Source organism: Myotis davidii, unplaced genomic scaffold (assembly GCF_000327345.1).
Source record: "Myotis davidii unplaced genomic scaffold, ASM32734v1 scaffold781, whole genome shotgun sequence".
NCBI classification, from domain to species: Eukaryota; Metazoa; Chordata; class Mammalia; order Chiroptera; family Vespertilionidae; genus Myotis; species Myotis davidii.
In genome coordinates this window covers 810,820-818,254 of record NW_006291488.1, presented here as the reverse complement: position 1 = coordinate 818,254, position 7,435 = coordinate 810,820, and positions in this window count along the sequence as shown.

The following is a 7,435-nucleotide window of genomic DNA, read 5'->3' as shown; positions in this document are numbered from 1 at the left end:
TTCACGGCGTTGCCTGTACGTGTGTCTGGTGGTCAGGACGCTGTGGGGGAGGAGGGTCTGCACCCACATCCACCTGTCCGGCCCTGGTCCTGGCCCAGCGCGGCCTGGGAGGGGGGCCGTGCAGCTGGGAGACTGGAACGGGGAGTTACTGTCAGCAAGCAGCTCTGAGTACAGGTGATGGGTTTCTGCCTTCGTGTTTGGATTCGATCCTGGAGTGGAATCTGTAGCCCCAGTGAGAGCCCCCCCCTCCCCCCCATCACCTGCTCTCAGGTGGGAGAGGAGGACCTGCAAGCACATCCCCCGCCCCGGCCCAGCTGCAGAGCCCAGGGCTTTGCATTTGCAGCAGAAGCAGGGGAGCTGGGGGCAGGAGAAACTGCTGGGTGCCGAGGGGCCAACATGTCTTCACCCTGGGATGGTGGGCCTGTTGCTTCTAGGCACACTCCTTGTGGGATTAGTACCCGGGAAATCTCGCCGGTTCTCAGGCTCCGTGAGAACAGAAGCTGTGGCCGGGAAGCGCTCAGCGGCTGAGTGGGGACGCCCAGGTGCAGCGAGGATGCTCTCTGCAGTCTCAGTGCCCAGGGAGCGGCAGGAGAGACTGGCCTCGTGCTGTTTGGGTGCTAACGCTTATTAGTTTAGCTCATGGTTCTCAACCTTCCTGACGCTGCGACCCCTAATTTCATTGTTACAAATTGAACATAATTAAAGCATAGTGATTAATCACAAAAACAATATGTAATTATATAGGTGTTTTCCGATGGTCTTAGGCGACCCCAGGTTGAGAACTACTGGTTTAGAGGGACCACGCAGAATTAACGTCACAAAGATAATGACTGTGCACTTATAAAAACTTTTGTCATGTGTGTGTTTGAAACGAGATGATAGTCATAATCAATTTGTTAAAAAATATGTAATCACCTTCTATATTTTTAGAGTAGACCAAGATTTTTGTAAAAACGCAGAAACTAGGTATCTGACCTCAGCTTTCAATAAAATATGACATCGGCAAACATCAGTATTGAGCACGCATCCCCTGTTCGTGCATCGTCCCTGGTAAAGGGGCCTAAGACACCAGGAAGAGCATTTGCATGATCTGCTTTCTCTCTGACATTTACTAATCCTTTAATCACACAGTAGTTATTTAACTTCTCGGAGTGTGTTTCCTCACCCGGGTAGACTGAGGATGTAACTGATGAGTGGCTGTGTAAGTAGCGTAATCCAGTTCCTGGATTATAGTAGGAAGTCAATAAATGGATCTCTAGCTCTTGCCATTTTCATTTTTCGTTCATTCCTTGAATGAGTGATTGGGTACCTGTTAGGAGCCACGGGCGGGGATAGACTAGGAGACCTGCAGACGACCCAGCCGCCCACGGTCTTTGTAAGCACCACGGTCTGATGATGGGCAGACGTGCCGGCAGGGGCCGGACAGAGGGTCCCCTGTGGTGGTGGAGGCTCTGTGGGGCAGACAGAAGGCATTCATTCATGCGCCACGTGGTGTCACCACATGGATATTTTTTCTTAAAGAAAAAATTATTTAATTTCTGGACATAACAGAGGGACCGGTCAGAACAAGGTCTGAGTCACAGTGCGCTTGAAGGCCACACGTATTCAGTGTGGGGGAGCCCTAACCGCAAACCAAGACGGGGAGGGCGAGACGGGCCAAGGAGAGCAAGTGCAATCACGCAGAACATCTTCTTTAAGGAACCATTTTGGTCAAAAATCCTTCCCCAACATATTTTGTTTACGGATTCATTCAATTCAAAATTTATATCTTCTGTATAGTGATTATTTTCATCTGAAACTATTCATGCACACAATGGGGATTATGTGATTCATGGGAATAAAACAAGATGGCATTTTTAAAAACAAGTGAAGCGAACAACATTTCAATGTGCTTTTAAACATGTTATACCTCCTAATTGTACATAACCCTTGCTACCTCGTAACATTATTATCATTCTATCCTTGCACAGCAGGATGGAATACGCGTGTTATAATTTAGCATCTTTCTTTAACACTTTGTGAGGCAGCAAATTGAAGGTTTGGTTCTAAGTGTGTTTTATTCCATTGATTAAAATGAGGGGCTGCCATCGCTGAGGGCAGCTATAAATAGGAGACACGTGTGCTTCACTCCCTGCATGTCCCCATTCAGGCCGGAAGGCGCACATTACTTGCTTTTGTGTTTTGATATCTCTGAGACTGTTGCACATCTCTCTCGTTATTATTTCTTGGTTCAATAAAATGTGGTCCTTTAGAGGCATTTTTAATCCATTCTGCAGCAGAAAGATAAACCCCTTATTTAAAAATGGGGAGATGACTTGCAAGAAGACAGACTCAGGGCACATAGGCCCGCGCAAGAAGCCCCGCACCATTAGTCACAGGGCAATGCGCGCGCGTGAGATCCACTTCACTGCACCAGGTTGTCCTCACTCGACACAAAGCAAACACCCCCCACCTCCACCCCCACCCCCGGAAAACCACATGCATCGGTGAGCACAGGAGGAGCTGGGCCCCGTGCGTAGTGCTGGTGGGACCAGAAAGTGGTTTGCTCACAGTGGGAACCAGTTTGGCATTTTGTCAGAAGTTAAACATGGAAATAACCCTGTGGCCCAGCAATTCTACACCTAAATATATAACCAAAGGACTTGAAATCAGAGACTCCAGCAAACCCTTGCACACGAATGTTCATTGCAGTGCTGTTCACCGTAGCCAAAAGGTGAGACCAGTCAAATGTCCATCGAGGAATTAATGGACAAACAAGTTGTGGTATGCCCATACAATGGAATAGAACTCAGCCATAAAATGCACTGATACAGGCTACAACATAGATGGACCTTGAAAACATGGCTAAGTGAAAGAAGCCAAACGGCCACATAGCATGTGATTTTGCCTATAGAACAGGTAAATCCACAGAAACAGAAGCAGATGCGTGTTTTCTGGGGCTGGGGAGTGAGAGGAATAGTGAGTGGCCACTTATCAATGCAGGTTTTGTTTGGGGATGATGAAATATTTTGAAATGAGACAGAGATGGTTGGTTGCATGAAATTGTGAATGTAGTTAGTGCCACTGAATTTTCATTTAAAATAATTTATGTTATGTGAATTTTACCTTAATGAAAAAAAATCAAGTTATATACATATGATGCGTCTACCTTCTGTGTGTATGTTAAACTTTTAAAATGTGTAAACATATCTGGTTCATGGGAAAAATAACCAAAATAAAGCACTAGCTAACATAACTTTAACAAGTGAAAGCAGTTATTAACCAAAACATTGCAAAAATAGAAACTAAATGAGGAACACGTATCAAAACAAAGACATATAAAACCTCATATGTATTTATTTTACAAAATCCTACAAAAAGAAGTTAGAAAACTTAAATGGCATAACAGATTTTTCTAAATAGCACATAGGAAAATGTGAAAACTTAGATGTCATCACAGTTAAGAAAGTCTGATGTATATAATTTGAGTTCAGTCGAGATAGAAAACTTAAACATCAGAACAATCAGAGAAAACCATCAGGCGTTACCGTGAGCAATCAAATTAACTTAGTTATGGGGGAAGAAATACAAAAATGTTCCTGGAGAAACATCTTAACCCCTCTTCTCCTTTCCCTTTATTTTCCTGTAAAATTCTTCCCTTGAAACCTTAATAGGTAATGAACTTTTCTGTTAGGCTCCATTTGTATCTGTAATAAATCAGAAGTTGTCAGAGGCAGACTTTTTGGCTTTTATGTTTTAGGTCTTACCCATAGTCTCAACAGGGATCCGGCGTGAGGAAAGCAAAAGGCAGTAACGTTCAATCAGTACAGATGCTATCAATGCAAGCTGCTGTGTCCAGGGTCCATGAGATCCTGGGTATTATACTTGCCCTAAGAGCAAAGGTCTTGTGACGGTGAGAACAATGCAAGTAATTCTGTGTTGTTGAATTTATGTTGGTGGGGAAGGGATGAAATATGAAGTTGAAAAAGTTTGCAATAAACAACGCTGGAGGGAATTCCATCATGAAATCAGAATAGTTTCCAGTGTTTTATGAAGCTCTGTCCACTCTGCTCTGGGGCCCACCGTGCCCGGTTCTGGGGAGTCAGTCTCAGATGAAGCTGGCACAGCCCATCTTTCTAACCCAGATCTTCTGTTTACGGTGAAGACAGTAGGTTCAAAACAATTGAGAATGGACTGGCTAAGAAGCCAAAAGAAACCGTGAAATAGCCAGTCACACCCCGCCAGCAGATGGAAGAGAAAGCATCTCGCACATTGACCAGCACAGTCTCAAAGGCAAGACCAGCTCCGCAATCTGCAGGGCCCAGTGCAAAATGAAATTGTCAGGGCCCTTGTGTGCAGATTGTTAGAATTTCAAGAACACAGAGTATTGAGCCAAGCGTGAGCCTTTCTGAGGGCAGAGTCCTCTGTGATGGCAAACACGGAATCCAACAAGCCAAATTTTGGGGAAGATTCGGGTTCTGAGTGAGCCTTTTATGCACTCGGTCATTCATCCATCCACGTATGTGTCTAAGCGAGCGTGCGAGGGAGGAAGCGGCTGAGGCTGTGTCCTGCGGAACTCCACTGTGTGGAAAAGCGGATGGTAGAAATGTCCGCATCACAGGGCAGGTGTGAGAAGACCTGTTAAAAAAAATCAAGCAGTGGATGGGACAGAGGGCGAGGAGGTCGGTTTATTTTGGAAACAGTATTTGACAAAATCCTCTCTGCAGGTGAGATTTCGGTGGAGACATGAAAGAAGGGAGGGATCAAGCCAGGTATCTATCTGTGGGCAGACGGTTCCAGGCAGAGGAAAAAGCAGGGTCATTGGTCCTGGGTGTGTACATTCTTGAGCGATGCAGCAACGACAAAGAGAGGATGTGACCAAGTGGGAGGACAGCAGGACACGGCCGTGTGGGGGTCAGGGTGGGGCTGCACGTTCCAACCCTCTAACCAGGCTTTGGTCTTTCTGGCAACCAGCCCGCATCTGCTGCTGTTTAGGAGAGTTCAAGGTCTTAGAGGGCCGGTGTCAGGGATTCAGGACACTCCTCTTCAACTCCCTCTCCTTCGCTGTCCCTGCTCTATACTCCTCCCTCCTCTTCCCTCCTCTGGCTCATCTTCTTTCCCACCGGACCTCCAACACGTGGTCCCTGGCCTCTCCTCTTTTTCATCCTTCTCGTTGTCTCGGAGTTACCTTTCGTGTTATGTTCACGGAGCCCCTGCGTCCTACCTCACAGACACGCTAGGACCCGCTCGGGGCCCGGTCTCTGCACACATCGCTAGCATCGCAGTTTCTCGCTCAGACTCACCCCTGCATGTTAATTAGCACGGCTCCAACTTCCCCTCCTTCAAAAACATTGTTTCTTCCAAATGCTCATAAGCGCTTCTCACCACTTTCCGAACATTTTGATTTGCCAGCTGTTTCTTCCTGGCACTCGGCGAAGGCTCCAGCCATCTGCTTGCCAAGTAGAAACGGGAGCATAAAAATAGGCGCTTCCCCAGCAACACACACACTCGGACCTCGCTGCTGACCTGGCCTGAAGCTGTGGTCACGACGCGACGCAGAGCGTGTCTTTCCACAGCCTTCTCGAGTGGCTAAACCTAGGGACAGTCAATCCCACGTCAGGAAAGTGTAAGTGACAGAAGCCAGCCTCTAGAGCAATGACGGGAAGCAGGGAAGAACCACACAGACATTAGCTGCCTGACGAGCCCCGGGGTGACACGCTCTCCTTGGCCGCCCAGGTGTGGCGTCCGCTCCATCGGCAGTCCCCGGGGGTCTAATTTAGGACGGGGACGAGCGCCAGGAGGAGATGGCTGAGCTCTTTTCAGGCCCCAGACAGCTAGACAGGAAGAACCGTGCGCCCCAAAGGTCTAGACCTGCATCTTAAAAGTTCTTCTGTGATGTAATCTTTCTTATTATCACTTACTTCATCTTCCAGATCGTCTACAAGACAGCACTGCTATGTCAAACTCTTCCACGAAAATTCAGTAGGAAATATTTATGCACTAATTGGCTGATGGTATGAAAGACTGTGTTAGGTCTGTGGGCGCTAGAAAGGCAAGTTTCTCAACTCAGAGAGAATGTTCTGAGAAGATTTTTAATGTTATAAAATATTTGTGCGCTTAACACAGATAAGGGGCTTACCCTCCGTTATCATGAAATGCGGGGTCTCTTTGGGAAGCACTGAGCCCTCTCTTCCACTGATGCTCTGAGATGTGTTGACCTGGGGGTATTCGGTCCTTCAGCCTGGGTGTGTGGGTCTGTAGCGAAATGCATCCTGGGGATGACTACGAACCATGCCCTTCTGCTCCAGTTTGGACCCAGGTCAACCAAGGGTCCTACTCTGAACCCTGAGCTCTAGAAGACCCAGGTCTGGCTCTAGAAGACTCTTCCCAGGCTCTTCCCTTCCACCAGGGGACAAGTGTCCGTGATGCCAAGGGGACATGGTCTCCACCACCTTCTAGATTAGTGGTTCTCAACCTTCTGGCCCTTTAAATACAGTTCCTCGTGTTGTGACCCAATCATACAATTATTTTCGTTGCTACTTCATAACTGTAATGTTGCTACTGTTATGAATCGTCATGTAAATATCTGATATGCAGGATGGTCTTAGGCGACCCCTGTGAAAGGGTCATTTGACCGCCAAAGGGGTCGCGACCCACAGGTTGAGAACCGCTGTTAGATCCTGCTCGGGGAACCTGAGATACTGGAGTTTCCCACAAAGGGGCCTGGGCTCGCTTCTGGAGCTGGTGCAGTGGGCAAACGGGAGTGGGTGTGGACACCTTTATCCCGGGAGGTGTGGGCGGGGTTGGCGCTTGTCCATGACCCCTTACTGTGTCCAAACACGTGAATGCAACACCCTGTGTGGAACAGCAGAGAGCCGAGGTGGAAAAGAGCTGTGTGGTTTGCATATCTCCACGTGGTCTCACTCCAAACTTACAGATGTTGGGGAGATCATGGGCCAGGTCTCTGTCAGCCCCAGATGCACCATTTTCCTGACTAAAACCTATTTTCCTGGGTTCCCTTCTGTCTGTTCTCCATACAGAAGCCAGAATGGGGTATAAAAGGAAAATCAAATCAAATCGCCCCCTGCCTTCAAATCCTCCAATGACCCCTCTGCAGTGAGAAGGAAATGCGAGTCCTTACCATGTGTGTGTCCCCTGGAGACTGCATCCTGCCGCATGTCACACCTGAGTCTTATGGTTCCGCCCCTGCACTCGGGTCCAGGGTTGCAGAAATCTCGCTCTCTCTCAGGTCCCGCCCCAGAATGATACCGCCAGCTTCTGGACTCCGAGTCCCCATGGGTCTAGTGTCCATAATGGTGGTCTCCAGGGCTACTAAGTGAAGAGATTAGGCCTTCATATTTTTAATGCACAGACCCCAAATCTATTGTTTCCCCTAACCCACGATTGCTAGAGTGGGCACATTCTAACTCTGTGGTCTGAGTTTTTCTGCCCTCCT